Source organism: Eptesicus fuscus, chromosome 11 (assembly GCF_027574615.1).
Source record: "Eptesicus fuscus isolate TK198812 chromosome 11, DD_ASM_mEF_20220401, whole genome shotgun sequence".
Taxonomy (NCBI): domain Eukaryota; kingdom Metazoa; phylum Chordata; class Mammalia; order Chiroptera; family Vespertilionidae; genus Eptesicus; species Eptesicus fuscus.
The window spans coordinates 16,884,663-16,901,071 of NC_072483.1; the positions used below are offsets into that span (position 1 = coordinate 16,884,663).

The 16,409-nt window shown below is 50.3% G+C and overlaps 1 protein-coding gene and 1 pseudogene across 1 annotated transcript in view; one reads left to right on the plus strand and one right to left on the minus strand.

The window, feature by feature from the left end:
* The window catches only part of TMEM163 (transmembrane protein 163), a 219,672-nt gene that overhangs the window by 25,237 nt on the left and 178,026 nt on the right, over positions 1–16,409 (minus strand). The window lies entirely within an intron of this gene.
* LOC114232210 (U6 spliceosomal RNA) lies at positions 10,787–10,880 on the plus strand (annotated as a pseudogene).

Genomic DNA, 16,409 nt, shown 5'->3' on the forward strand with positions numbered 1-16,409 from the left:
TCCACCCTAAACTCTGCTCAGTGCCAAGGCTAATCCCGCCTTACCCATGAGATCCACACGCCCCTGCCCACGCCCAGGCTCACCGGCACCACCACCAGCCCCACACCTGGCCCCTGACCAGGCAAGGGAGAGCGCACCTTCCGCAGAAACAGGAGGTGGTCTTAAAACGATAGCGCGTTATGACTGGAGAAGTGCTCACAGACGATCTAATCGATGATGCAAGAGGGGAAACTGAGGGCAGGTGGCTCCCCCCCGAGGCAGCAGAGCTCAGGGCTCCCAACCATCACTCGCCTCTACCTTGGCGGCCTGACACTGTCGGCTCCCTCTAATTCTCTAGGCTGGAGCGTGGTGAAAGCCACACGGCTCATTTAAGGGTCCAAAGGCAATTAGGGGGGAGTTATAAAGCCTAATTGGGGCCGGCGAGCTACAGAGGTCCCCCTGAGGAGCGAGCGGTCCCAGTCCCACACCTGGCTCCCCAGCCCAAAGCACCGGTGCTGGGAAGAGGAGCCCCCATAACACCTGGCTGTGAAATCAGCAGGGATTCATCCATCCAGGTGAGACAGAAGGCTGCTGGGAACTCAGGTGTCCTCTTAAAGGGCCCGCACACAGACTCCCTTGCTCACAGGCACCCACGCTGGGCTTCAGCAAAGGAACGGCAGCTGGGTGCCGGGTGGGGGTTGGGGGGTGGTGGTGAATGCCAGAGACATACAGGGAGGAACTGAATTATGTGGCTTTAGGGCAAGGGCTGGAGGGACAGCCACCATTGCCCCACATTGAACCCTCCCCACACACAGCCAAATCGGAATCCACATTAACCTGGTGAACACTGGGTGACTACCTGAGACCCAGCCCCACCCAACTCACACACCGCCGAGGCCCTTTCAGCAGCAGACAGTTGACCTTAAAAACTCTCCAAGGTCCGCAGTCCCCCAGCTGGCCTCAATGTGCCCTGCACCTTTTGCTGGGTGGCCCAGCCTCAGCACTGGTGCCAAATTTGAATCTGCCCTGACCTGGTGAACCCTACTCACCCCACCCTGGGGACTGACTCCCTGAGACCCCTCTTCACGTGTTGCCCATGGGCAGGCGGCAGGTGGCAGCAGGCCGCAGGGTGCCCCATGCCTTCTGCTGAGCAGCCCCCGGGCCCAGCACAGGCAGCTACCAGCCACTGATGCTTTGTAGCTCCTACCAGGCAGCCCAGGCAGCAGCTGACCTTGGCCTGCCCTGGAACCCTTCCCAAGAGGCCCCAGAACCAACACAATAGAGCATCAGCCAGTTAGCACACAAGGGGCACCCCCAAAAGGGGTCTCGGCAGGCACCAAACTCTGCTGGGGTGAATCCTATGCTGGGGGGCCAGCCAATCCTCACAGCCAGTCAGCCTGAGGGTCAGCTCCACCCACTGATGTGCCAACAGCAATCAAGGCTCAACTACAACCCACACAAGGGACACCCCTGACACACTGGGCTCAGGTGACCAGGGAGGCTGTGCCACTGGCCCCACAGGTCACCGGGGACACAAGGCCACCCTGCCAAGACCGAAAGGCGTAGCAGATCCACCTCATACAGAAACTAACAAGGAGTCAGCCAAAATGAGGAAATAAACATGTCCCCAATGAAAGAACAGGAGAACACTCTAGAAAAAGAACTCAACAAAATGGAGGCAAACAATCTAACAGATACGGAGCTCACAACCCTGGTTATGAGGATGCTCAGTGACCTCAGCGGGAACTCCCACAAAGAGGGAGCAAGCAGAAATAAGTAAATGTCTGTTGGCTAAGCCCCCAATCCATAACATTTTGTTACAGCAGCCAGACAGACTGATACATCCACCATCACTCCCGCCCATAAGGCGTTCGCCAGGAGAGAGGTGGGGGAGCGAGTTCACAGCTGTGAATCCAGTTCACCTCCCGAGTGATTCACTTTGTCACGTAAGCGGAGCAGCCTTGTTTCCGGCTGGTCAGCAGCCAGCAGCAGATTCTAACACTGACAGAGCTCTCCACCCTGTCTGCCCCCCCCCCATCATTCCATACAGCCCCCCATCGTTCCATACAGTCCCCCTATCGTTCCATACAGCCCCCATCATTACATACAGCCCCCATCATTCCATACAGCACCCCCCATCGTTCCATACAGACCCCCCATCGTTCCATACAGCCCCCCTCCCCATCGTTCCATACAGCCCCCCATCATTCTATACAGCCCCCCTCCCCATCGTTCCATACAGCCCCCCTCCCCATCATTCCATTCAGCCCCCCATCATTCCATACAGCCCCCATCGTTCCATACAGCCCCCCTCCCCATCATCCCATACAGCCCCCCTCCCCATCGTCCCATACAGCCCCCCTCCCCATCGTCCCATACAGCCCCCCTCCCCATCGTTCCATACAGCCCCCCTCCCCATCATTCAATACAGCCCCCCTCCCCATCATTCCATACAGCCCCCCTCCCCATCATCCCATACAGCCCCCCTCCCCATCATTCCATACAGCCCCCCTCCCCATCATTCCATACAGCCTCCCTCCCCATCATTCCGTACAGCCCCCCTCCCCATCATCCCATACAGCCCCCTCCCCATCGTTCCATACAGCCCCCCTCCCCATCATTCCGTACAGCCCCCCTCCCCATCGTTCCATACAGCCCCCCTCCCCATCGTTCCATACAGCCCCCCTCCCCATTGTTCCATACAGCCCCCCTCCCCATCGTTCCATACAGCCCCCCTCCCCATCGTTCCATACAGCCCCCCTCCCCATCATTCCATACAGCCTCCCTCCCCATCATTCCGTACAGCCCCCCATCATTCTATACAGCCCCCCCATCGTTCCATACAGCCCCCATCGTTCCATACAGCCCCCCTCCCCATCGTTCCATACAGCCCCCCTCCCCAACATTCCATTCAGCCCCCCATCATTCCATACAGCCCCCATCGTTCCATACAGCCCCCCTCCCCATCGTTCCATACAGCCCCCCTCCCCATCATTCCATACAGCCCCCCTCCCCATCGTTCCATACAGCCCCTCTCCCCATTGTTCCATACAGCCCCCCTCCCCATCGTTCCATACAGCCCCCCTCCCCAACATTCCATTCAGCCCCCTCCCCATCGTTCCATACAGCCCCCCTCCCCATCGTTCCATACAGCCCCCCTCCCCAACATTCCATTCAGCCCCCCATCATTCCATACAGCCCCCATCGTTCCATACAGCCCCCCTCCCCATCGTTCCATACAGCCCCCCTCCCCATCGTCCCATACAGCCCCCCTCCCCATCGTCCCATACAGCCCCCCTCCTCATCGTTCCATACAGCCCCCCTCCCCATCGTTCCATACAGCCCCCCTCCCCATCGTTCCATACAGCCCCCCTCCCCATCATTCCATACAGCCTCCCTCCCCATCATTCCGTACAGCCCCCCATCATTCTATACAGCCCCCCCATCGTTCCATACAGCCCCCATCGTTCCATACAGCCCCCCTCCCCATCGTTCCATACAGCCCCCCTCCCCAACATTCCATTCAGCCCCCCATCATTCCATACAGCCCCCATCGTTCCATACAGCCCCCCTCCCCATCGTTCCATACAGCCCCCCTCCCCATCATTCCATACAGCCCCCCTCCCCATCGTTCCATACAGCCCCTCTCCCCATTGTTCCATACAGCCCCCCTCCCCATCGTTCCATACAGCCCCCCTCCCCAACATTCCATTCAGCCCCCCATCATTCCATACAGCCCCCATCGTTCCATACAGCCCCCCTCCCCATCATCCCATACAGCCCCCCTCCCCATCGTCCCATACAGCCCCCCTCCCCATCGTCCCATACAGCCCCCCTCCCCATCGTTCCATACAGCCCCCCTCCCCAACATTCCATTCAGCCCCCCATCATTCCATACAGCCCCCATCGTTCCATACAGCCCCCCTCCCCATCATCCCATACAGCCCCCCTCCCCATCGTCCCATACAGCCCCCCTCCCCATCGTCCCATACAGCCCCCCTCCCCATCGTTCCATACAGCCCCCCTCCCCATCGTTCCATACAGCCCCCCTCCCCATCATTCCATACAGCCTCCCTCCCCATCATCCCATACAGCCCCCCTCCCCATCGTTCCATACAGCCCCCCTCCCCATCATTCCATACAGCCTCCCTCCCCATCATTCCGTACAGCCTCTCTCCCCATCATCCCATACAGCCCCCTCCCCATCATTCCATACAGCCTCCCTCCCCATCATTCCGTACAGCCCCCCTCCCCATCGTTCCATACAGCCCCCCTCCCCATCGTTCCATACAGCCCCTCTCCCCATTGTTCCATACAGCCTCCCTCCCCATCATTTCGTACAGCCCCCCTCCCCATCGTTCCATACAGCCTCCCTCCCCATCGTTCCATACAGCCCCCCTCCCCATCGTTCCATACAGCCCCCCTCCCCATCATTCCATACAGCCCCCTCCCCATCGTTCCATACAGCCCCCTCCCCATCGTTCCATACAGCCCCCTCCCCATCGTTCCATACAGCCCCCCTCCCCATCGTTCCATACAGCCCCCTCCCCATCATTCCATACAGCTCCCTCCCCATCATTCCATACAGCCCCCCTCCCCATCATCCCATACAGCCCCCTCCCCATCGTTCCATACAGCCCCCCTCCCCATCATTCCGTACAGCCCCCCTCCCCATCGTTCCATACAGCCCCCCTCCCCAACATTCCATTCAGCCCCCCATCATTCCATACAGCCCCCATCGTTCCATACAGCCCCCCTCCCCATCGTTCCATACAGCCCCCCTCCCCATCGTTCCATACAGCCCCCCTCCCCATCATTCCATACAGCCCCCCTCCCCATCGTTCCATACAGCCCCTCTCCCCATTGTTCCATACAGCCCCCCTCCCCATCGTTCCATACAGCCCCCCTCCCCAACATTCCATTCAGCCCCCCATCATTCCATACAGCCCCCATCGTTCCATACAGCCCCCCTCCCCATCATCCCATACAGCCCCCCTCCCCATCGTCCCATACAGCCCCCCTCCCCATCGTCCCATACAGCCCCCTCCCCATCGTTCCATACAGCCCCCCTCCCCATCGTTCCATACAGCCCCCCTCCCCATTGTTCCATACAGCCCCCCTCCCCATCGTTCCATACAGCCCCCTCCCCATCATTCCATACAGCCCCCCTCCCCATCATTCCATACAGCCTCCCTCCCCATCATTCCGTACAGCCCCCCTCCCCATCGTTCCATACAGCCCCCCTCCCCATCATCCCATACAGCCCCCTCCCCATCGTTCCATACAGCCCCCCTCCCCATCATTCCGTACAGCCCCCCTCCCCATTGTTCCATACAGCCCCCCTCCCCATTGTTCCATACAGCCCCCCTCCCCATCGTTCCATACAGCCCCCCTCCCCATCGTTCCATACAGCCCCCTCCCCATCATTCCATACAGCCCCCCTCCCCATCATTCCATACAGCCCCCTCCCCATCGTTCCATACAGCCCCCCTCCCCATCGTTCCATACAGCCCCCCTCCCCATCGTTCCATACAGCCCCCCTCCCCATTGTTCCATACAGCCCCCCTCCCCATCGTTCCATACAGCCCCCCTCCCCATTGTTCCATACAGCCCCCTCCCCATCGTTCCATACAGCCCCCTCCCCCATCGTTCCATACAGCCCCCCTCCCCATCGTTCCATACAGCCTCCCTCCCCCATCGTTCCATACAGCCCCCCTCCCCATCGTTCCATACAGCTCCCTCCCCATCGTTCCATACAGCCCCCCTCCCCATTGTTCCATACAGCCCCCCTCCCCATCGTTCCATACAGCCCCCCTCCCCATCGTTCCATACAGCCCCCTCCCCATCGTTCCATACAGCCCCCCTCCCCATCATTCCATACAGCCCCCTCCCCATCGTTCCATACAGCCCCCCTCCCCATCGTTCCATACAGCCCCCCTCCCCATCGTTCCATACAGCCCCCCTCCCCATTGTTCCATACAGCCCCCCTCCCCCTCGTTCCATACAGCCCCCCTCCCCATCGTTCCATACAGCCCCCCTCCCCATCGTTCCATACAGCCTCCCTCCCCCATCGTTCCATACAGCCCCCCTCAAAGGGTTTTATTCATGGCGCTGCTGGCAGGAGCACCTTTCCTAGGGAGGAGTCATTTTTGCAGCATTTGTCACGTCGCACTTTAAGTTTATTCCCTGTCACAGTGACACCAGGAGATGCAATTCCAGGTCACACTGAGCTGTGGTCACCACAGCAGACACAGGCCCTGTGTGAAAATCCAACTCACCCAGCCCCCCAAGACCAACGCGTCCCCTTTCACCAGCTGTGTGACAGCACGTGGGGGGTAGGGACGCGTGCTTGCTTACGCCTGCAAAAATAGCGTCCTAATGAGGACAAATTTCAAACTGTCTGACACTGCCCAGCTATAGAATTACCCAGGGAAACGCTGGTGCTGGCTGGATAGCCAATGCCTATCGATTCATGGCCCCAGGTGAAATGAAAAGTCACTCTCATCCTCAGATCTTTTTGTCCCCAGCCCCACGCCCCAGGCAGATGGGAAAAGCTGGCAGATGTGGAGAAAATTACGCCGAGCACAAGCTCTCAATTTCCCCTGGTTATTAAATTATATTGACAAATTGCCATGGATGCACATTAAATGGCTCCACAATTTTAAAATTAACATATCAAAGCATTCTGATGTGGGGAGGGTCAGCGCTGAGGGTTTGCAGCTGTGGGCAGCGGGTCACGGGTGGGGCCTGCAGACCGGAGAGCCCTGGCCCCTGGGAATCCCCAGCCGGACTGGCCCACCTGCAGAGTCTTGTGAAGGGAGCAGGTGCCCAGCTCCATGGACACCGTGAAGCTGAGGTTGGCAGAGCCACGGGTGCCACAGGCGAGGAGAAGGCAGTGCCAGTGGAGGCACTCTGCCTGCCGGGGACAAGGAGGGCGCTGTGAGGTGCTTGGCTCCGGCTCTAAGACGCCGCCTCATTTCTGTTAACCAAGGCATCTGCCTCTAAGACGCAGCCTCGTTTCTGTTAACTAAGGCATCGGCCGATTGCTGTTTGCTAACGCAGTTCAGGAGAGCAGGGCCCACTAGGGGACCAGCACTGTAATGCCTGAACACTGCCAGGAATTGGAGCTGAGCCACTGTGACTGGCTTGCACACTTTCCTCCCCGGTGGAACGCTGGGCATTTACAGGCAGTGACACCTCAGGGGTCCCCACAAACCAGGACCAAGCACAATAAGCCCCCAGGACAGTCACATCCTCAGGACACAAAGGCACTGGCCCCAAACAGAGACGCTAAGTAACCTCTAGGATCAGGCCACACCACTAGGGGTGCAGAAGGCATTCACGCTCCCATCTGCCAGGCCTATGATCTACTGCCCTTCATACATAAAACACGCAGGACAGTCTCCCTCTAGTGCTGCCTGATGGTTCTGAATTTCAATTTTGGCGAAATAAAAAGAACAATTCACAACGCCAAGACATTGCTTCCTCTATTAGAAAACGCCTTAAAGATCAGAAGGAATTCCAGTGGAAGAGCATGGGATGAACACACACTTTCAGCCTAGTGAGGCCACTAAGGGCAGCACAGGGTTTTTTTTTAAAGGCCCAAACCCACAAGGACAAAGAAAACGGGAGAAGGATTTGTGTGAGCTGGAAAAGTAGACAGAGGTGTGGTAGCTCCTTAAAGGGGCAGGGGGAACGGCATCCTAGGGCAAGGGGGAGGATGAGAGCAAGATGCCCAAACCCCAAGGGCTCAGGATCCATGACACTCAGCACCCTGGAACAGGGAGGCAGAGGTGAGACTAACAGCAGGAGGGTTAATTGACAATGTCCTCAGGAGCCCAGATCCCTCCTCCACTGGGCGTGTGATGGCCTATTCCCCAGCAGGCAGGGAAGCGCTTCCCTGCAGAGAGCAAAACACAGGGTCTCCAGGTTGAGCTGAAGGCAGGGTGACTGCCTTGAAAGAGGGGGTGGGTTAAAAGAGTTTGCCTTCTACCCTCGAAAGTGACTAGCCCAGGAGAACAGAGAAAATGATTTAAGTGCATAAAAGTAAAATGTACGGACCTATAAAGAAAACCAATTATACTTGCATTCATTTAATAAGACAGAAAAACTGCTTTAGTCACAGAAGTGCTCCTAAAGTAATGTATTAAATAGCAAAATCCAATAGCAGATCTAACAAGTATAGTAGTTTTAAGTTGTGATAAGCACAAAAGGTATTTTGAGATATCTGCCAAGTCAACCTTAAATTAAAAAAATATCTGATTTTTATTTTATTGGTGAAAATGTCACATGCACTCGAATATTACAACTGTGATTGATTGCCTAATTTTATAACGGAAGAAAATGTTAACAGTCAGATTGAGGTGAAATAAAAATTAAGACAATTTCTTTCCAATTAAAGTTTATGGATCCCCTAAATTCCATCCCTGAACCCAAACACCAGGTTAAGAAAGTCCCTGCCCTAGAATTAAGATCCCATTTGGTAAGTCTTACCCACACACAATCATAAATATATTCTTAAATATACGCAAGCAGCTGATGGTCACCAGACTTGGAAGCCATCTAATATGAAAGACAGAGACCTAAACAGATAGAAAACAGGTAGAAAAATGTCACTTGCCAACAATAGTGTGCAGAGAGATGAAAACTTTTAATAATGATCATTAACATCATTAGGAATAGGAGATACTATACTGTCATGTGAGAAAAGGATGCTATAAAAAGAACATATCAAGAATAATAGTTCTTAGAATTTAAAAACATACTAACAGAAGTTAACAACTTTAAAAGCATCAGAAGATAAGGTTGAGGGAATCTCTCAGAAGAACAAAATGTAAAATATAGGCGCTCTGGCCAGTAGGACTCAGCTGGTTGGGCATCATCCTGGGCACGGAGGGGTTACTGGTTTGATTCCCAGTCAGGGCACATTGGCATGATTTCTTGGTGAGGGACGTGCAGGAATCAGTCCATGTATCATTCTCACATTAATATTCCTCTCTCTCTTTCTCTCACTCTCTCTCCCTCTTTCTTTCTATAAAAATCATAAAATTTTAAAAAATATCTCTATTTATTCAGTAATTGTTAAAAAATTAAAAACAAAATATAGGAGCAATAAATTAGAAGATCAGTCCAACATTTAATAATACAAAGCCTAAAAATATAAGAACAGAAAAAACAATAGCAAAAAAATCATTAATAAAATAATTTAAGAAAATCTAGGATTAAAGGACATGAATACCATTAAAGTTCTCAAAAGCAATATTAGAAATTAGAAGACAGTGAATTAATGCCTTCAAAACTCTAAGAGTAAACTAATTTCCACCCAGGCAAGTTACCAAGTCAAGTCTGAAGAGAGAACACCAACATTTCCAGACATTGAAAGTCTCAAAATGTTTGTCTTCCCTGCACCTGTTCTGAGGAAGCTACTGGAGGATGGAGTAGCTCAGGAAAGGCAGCAACATGGGGCCCAATGAGATACAACCTAAGAGAAAGGGAACTGAATCCCCAGGATTGCAAGGACTGGGATCCTAAAATGACAACTGTAGAGCAGACCCAGAGTGTGCACATATATACTGTGTGTGTGTGTGTGTGTGTGTGTGTAATTTATATTATATATTCCTTTATTAGCATGATAAAATATACAATGTAATGAAAGAAAGGAAAAAATACAGCAACAAGACTCCTGGACTCAGCTATGAATAACATTTACAATCTTAATAATAACATGTTGAATATTGATCTAATCAAAATAACAATGTCAATGAATTGGGAGGTAATTAGGCAAGGAAATGATTAAAGGACTAAACAGAATAGGAAGTCAAGACGTCATGCCAATAACTGAGAAAGCAAGAAGTAACAACACATGCATGTTACTTAGAGATGGAAGCTAGAAGGAGTTATAAACAGTTGCCCCTGGGGAGGGGGTTATTTTTTTTATAATGAGTCTCACAGAGTAATTGGCTGTTTAAATTATATGCATGTACAACTTGGGTAAAACTGAAACTCAAGGTAAAGGAAATATTTCCGGGCAGTGATTTCTGAGTGTATTAGTCAGAAAGCGAACCAGCAGGAGATGAGTGTTAGATATAGGCAAGGAACTGGCTATGTGACTGTGGAGCTGGCTAAGCAGTCAGAGACCCAGAGGCGCACTGGTAGGGAGGACGGGCTGGGACTCAGGCAGGCACTGAGGCCGCTGTCCACAGGCAGAATTCCTCTTCCTCCGGGAAGCCTCAGCGATTCAAACCCCTCAAATGACTGGATCAAGCCCACTCAGCTTATGGAGTATTTCTCAGAAAGTCAACTGATTATACATATTAATCATTCCCACAACTTTTCTTTCCAGCATCACCGTTTGTGTTTAAATGAATAACGGAAGACTACATAGATCGATAAATGAGCCTGACAACACTGCTTGTTCCATTATGGTTACCCTAGGAACACCTGGTGGTTCGGTCACTAAGGAAACTTTCTCACACTTAGAAGTAACTGGGCTCCATCAGAGGTCCTCTCCTGGCCGAGTGTAGGTTAGTCCAGAACCTGAGAGCCACCGAACACCTCGAAGGCACAACGTGGAACATCGCCACGCAGAACACACTTCTGTGCAAACTAACTTGGCCAACTTCTTACATAAGTGACCATTTTGTCTCTTATAGGAAACAAAACAAAACAGAAAAAAAAAAAAGAAGCACCAACAGCAGAAACTGAAAAGGAAAATAAGCAAACATAAACTCACTTACCCACCCAAAAGACTGCATGTGAACAAAATGAAGGAGCCACTAAAGATAAGAACTTACTAAGCTAGAAAGCAGTGCTTGCTTCACAGCATAGATAATAAAATTGGATACAGAGATTAGCATGGCCCCTGTGCAAGGATGACCCAAAAAAACACATACCAAAAAACTAGAAAGCAAATCAACAGACCTGATCTGCAAAGTAAAATGCAGGTTTTTAAAAGAGAAATGCAAGAAACTTCTTGCAATTTAGCTTAAGAGACAAAAAGCAAGGCCACAGATTAACATTAGCAACACAACAGAGCCCCTAAATACAGATGGATTAGAGGTTATAAAAAATCATGTGAGACTATCAGGAGCAACTTTATTGCAAAAGACTTAATAGCCTAGATCAAATAAGCAATTTTCTAGAAAAACAAAGTTTGAAAATTGTTCCAAAAACATAAACTATAAAAATATTTAAGGTGGCAGGGGGAAAAACTCAATAATAATCCTATATAATAAAGAGGTAATATGCAAATTGACCCTCACGCCCTTGCACAAGATGGCTGCCCCCATGTGGTCAAAGATGGCCACCACAAGATGGCCAGTAGGGGAGGGTAGTTGTGGCCAATGAGGCCAGCAGGGGAGGGCAGTTGGGGCGACCAGGCTGGCAGGAGAGGGCAGTTGTGGGCGATCAGACCAGAAGGGGAGGGCAGTTGGGGGTGACCAGACCTGCAGGGGAGAGCTGATGGGGAGTGGTTAGGGGGTGATCAGGCTGGCAGGCAGGCGAGCGGTTGGGAGTCAGCAGTCCCGGACTTTGAGAGGGATGTCCGACTGCCAGTTTAGGACCGATCCCTATGGAGATCGGGCCGGACATCCTCTGAGGGGTCCCAGTTTGGAGAGGGTGCAGGCTGGGTTGAGGGACACCCCTCCCCCCAGTGCATGAATTTCATGAACCGGGCCTCTGGTACCAATAATAATAGAAGCAACAAACACCCATTCTAGCACCAAGGGCTGGGCACCTTTTAAATGCTCATTCCACGCACTGACTGAGTGGATCCCTACAACTCCATGACATAGGCACTCATGTTAACTTTACAGATGAGAAAACTGCAGCCAAACAAGTGCAGTAACTTGTCCAAATCTCTCAGCTAATTTACCCAGGAAGTCTTGGCTGCAGAGTTCACTGGCTCAATTTTGAAGGTCAGTTCTACTAAGACTTAAAGGGACAAATAATTCCTACATTATAACCAGAGCACAGAAAAAAGAAAAAAGAAGAAAAAAAAAAGCTTCATCATAGATGCGTCAGATCATCCATATTCCAAATGAGAAAATGGTGACTTTTATGTTCTATACATTTTACCCCAGTCAAGAAATATACATCTTGGATAATAAGAAAAAGAGCTTTGGCCGGTGTGGCTCCACTGCTTGGGATCATCCCGTGCACCAAAGCGTTACCGATATGGTTCCTGGTTGGGGCACAGGCCCAGACTGCGGGCTCAATCCCTGGTGGGGAGTGAGCGAGAGGCAGCTGGTTGATGTTTTTTCCTCACATCAATGTTTCTCTCTCTGTTTCCCTCTTCCTTCCTCTCTCTCTACAAAATCAATTTTTAAAACACTTTAAAAAAAAAGCCACATAACTCATACAGGGTGGGGCAAAAGTAGGGTTACAGTTATTCATATGGAAAATAATACAGTAATTAATAAATAATAATATAAGAATAAACTCTTTTTTGTACTCCCAACTGTAAACCTACTTTTGCCCCACCCTGCATGTGGTACACAAGGATGGGGCTTCAGCGGTCACCAACCTTTCAGACCTCACGGACCACCAGTGGTCTGCGGACCACCAGTTGGAGACCGCTGCCCTAAATGAAATTGTAAGTGGAAACATGCAATGGATTTAAAAAATAGTACTTTCTGGACAAATAAGGCTTATCCCAAGAATGAAAGGATACCTCAATATTAGAATATTGATTCAAAATATGAACATTTTTAAGAAAAAGAAATATTTCAGTATATACAGAAAACATACTCAAAATTCAACAGCTATTTGTAATTTTTTTTTTAAGTTCTAAGCAAAAAAGAAAATCGAATAATCACTTCTTCACTCCAAAATCAGCACCAAACTATTAAATATTGAATTAAAGATCTTGGATAATAAATGAGACAAGGAAAGGAGAGAAATATTAGAATTGTAAGAAGAGCCAAACCATCTTTACATAACATACCCAACACAATCTGATAGCCAAAAATAATTTTAGAAAAGTCAGCAAGGTTATAGGTTACCAAAACCAACAGTATTCAAATACCACTGGATTTTTTATGCAGTAATAATTTAGAAAATGAAGCAAACATTAATCCTTAAAATAGCAACAAACTGCACAAAATATAAGGGAATAACCCTAATAAAAAATGTGTAAGGTCCTTATGGAGAAGATTACAAAATTTCAACTACAGGACATAAAAGAAAACATGAATGGAGAGAGATGAAATGGAAGGGTGGATTCAATAGCTAAAAGGAGCCAATATACTCAAAATTAATACATTTAATGCAACCTCACTCAATACTACAACAGAATTTTTCATTAAATTTTGCAAACTAATCTTGAAATTCATACTGAGTACTACAAATGCAACATTAGTCAAAACTATTTTGAAGATCCCAGCAAAGAGGGCCCAAGCATTAAGACTTACTGAAATTTCAGAAATGTTACCGTATAACAACACTGGAAGGGAACCCGCAGGCCCACAGCATGGACGTGACTGGCTCAGGTCCAGAGATGGCCACGCACCCATGGGGATTGGCATCTGATGGAGGTGGCTTTTGAAATGGAGGCAGGAAAGGCCTATGCTCATATAAGAAAAATAATCAACAAAACTGGGTCCCTACCTCATACCATACACACACAAAAGTTCTAGACAAATTAAAGGTCGATTTTAAAGTCTATTTTTATATGTATTTAAAAAATAAGAAGATATTGGCATACATCTTAATCGTACCCTGAACCCCCATCTTCTCCAATAAAACAAAACCACCATAAACCCATAAAAGAAGGGATTGATAAATTTGGTTACTGCAAAATATAAGGTGGAGGTGGGGGTGAGGGGTGTCTAATAACAAAAAATACACAATATTAAAAAGAAAAACTAGATGTCAAGAGAAATTACTTACAACTTGTATACAACAAGACTGGTGCTCAGAACCTATAAATAACTCCTAAAAACCAATAAGAAGAAGACAACAGGAAAATGGGTGAAGGATGTATAAAGAAGAAGTTTATAAAAAACACAGACAATAAATGCAAAGAAGTATAATCAACTTCACCAATAATCAAGGGAAAACAAACTAACAATAAATATCATTTTTTAGCCAAGAGACTAGAAAACTATAATAAACTGGAGGCTCGGTGCACGGATTCAAGAGGGGGCAGGCCAGGCCGAGGGACCCCACTGGTGCACGATCGGGGCTGGGGAGGGACCAAGGGAGGGCTCCAGGGCGTGTCCGGCCCATCTTGCCCAGTCCCAATCTGCCAGACCCCAGCAGCAAGCCAACCTACCAGTCAGAGCATCTGCCCCCTGGTGGTCAGTGCACATCATAGCGACTGGTTGAATGGTTGAACGAACAGTCGGACACTTAGCATATTAGACTTTTATTGTATAGGAAAGGATTTGAAGATATCATGAAGCATGGTGACATTCTGAGAACGTGAACTGGTGGAGCCACACCAAAGGGCAATTTGGCAGGATCTACTATCCCAAAATTCCTCTCCTGGATGTTTACCTAGAGAAACCCCATCTGCACACACTACATATTACCCTGATAGTACAACTATGTTCATCCCAACAGCTTTGTAATAATCAACAGCTAGAAACTACTCAAATGCCCCACAGGGGAGTGGCTACAATATCTGAATATATATGATAGGCGGCAACATCATACATATCTAGATCTTAAAAACATGTTGTGCCCTAGCCGATTTGGCTCAGTGGGTAGAGCGTTGACCTACAGACTGAAAGGTCCCAGGGTTCGATTCTGGTCAAGGGCATATGCCTGGGTTGGAGGCTCATTCCTCAGTGGGGGGTGTGCAGGAGGCAGCCAATCAATGATTCACTCTCATCGTTGATGTTTCTATCTCTCTCTCCCTCTCCCCCTTCCTCTCTGAAATCAATAAAATCATTAAAAAATGTTGAGTTAAAAAGTTGCGGTGTGATATGGACAATACCTATTCATGTAATAACACACATCGTTATATTTCTTATGGATATAAATATGTCTCATGCAAAAATCAGGGGTGATGGTCAAGCTGCCTCACCTGGATATCACCTGCTCCCATGCATCACTAGTGCTCAGAACAGAACACAAGGCTATGACTGCAGGAGTGGTCTGGGACGGGCCTCCCCCAGCCTCTCCCCCAGCTTGATTCTCCCACAGCCTCCCCACTAGCTTGATTCTCCCACAGCCTCCCTGCTAGCTTGATTCTCCCACAGCCTCTCCCCCAGCTTGATTCTCCCACAGCCTCCCCACTAGCTTGATTCTCCCACAGCCTCCCTGCTAGCTTGATTCTCCCACAGCCTCTCCCCAGCTTGATTCTCCCACAGCCTCTCCCCTAGCTTGATTCTCCCACAGCCTCCCCACTAGCTTGATTCTCCCACAGCCTCCCCGCTAGCTTGATTCTCCCACAGCCTCCCCGCTAGCTTGATTCTCCCACAGCCTCTCCCCAGCTTGATTCTCCCATAGCCTCCCCACTAGCTTGATTCTCCCACAGCCTCCCCGCTAGCTTGATTCTCCCACGGGCATGTCAAAGTGTCCACAGCACAGACTGCTTAAGGTTCCCTGAAAAATAAGCTCCTCTTGGTTTTATCCCCTTTCTAATAGGGTTCTGGCCGGCTGCCTGGTATAGCCAAGGGCCTCACGCACGCATGAATTGATTCATTCAATATACATTTATCAACATACATGTATTAAGTTCCTACTACATGCCAGGTTCTATTTAGGGCTGGGAGGACAGTGAATCTTAGTCCTTAAAGAGTTTAGTCTATTCAGGGAGGCAAGTAGGAAGAAAATGACACTGTATTGTGGTCAGAGCACGAGGTGTCGCGGGAGCATGGAGGACGGGCAGCTGTACTGGGGCTGAGTGGTGTCTGGGGTCCTCCAAATGGAGCGGTGCCGGGGTCAGGTAAAGCAGGACCCAGCAGAACCCCAGGGCAGCACTAACTTTGCCCACGCTGCTCTCACCAGCCTTGGGGGCGGGGGTGTCCTCAGCGCTCCCCTGACAGCCGCCTCTCATGCTCCCTCTCGCTGCAACAGCCACCACCGAGCATGAAGAGGCAGGTCCCAGGCCCTCCCACAGCGGCTGCCTTCGCAGGTGCCGGCCGCCTGGCTTTCAGCTCTGCCCCTTCACTGAGTCCACGGGGCTGGGGTGACCAGAGAGCCCACTGTAACAGGATTCTTTAGGATCAAGAATTCTTACCCAGTGCCCCAAAACCACTTCCCCAAAAGTTCCAAATTTCCCCCAGCAATTCAGTAACACGTGTGGCTTTGTCACCAAATACTCATATCCTGGTCACAGGCAGACTGTCCCATAGTGACAACTCTGCCGCTGGGACGGGAGCCGGAGCACAGGTGAGGCGGAGAGGAGCCACAGGTGAGGCAGAGAGGAGCCACAGGTGAGGCAGAGAGGAGCCACAGGTGAGGCGGAGAGGAGCCACAGGTGA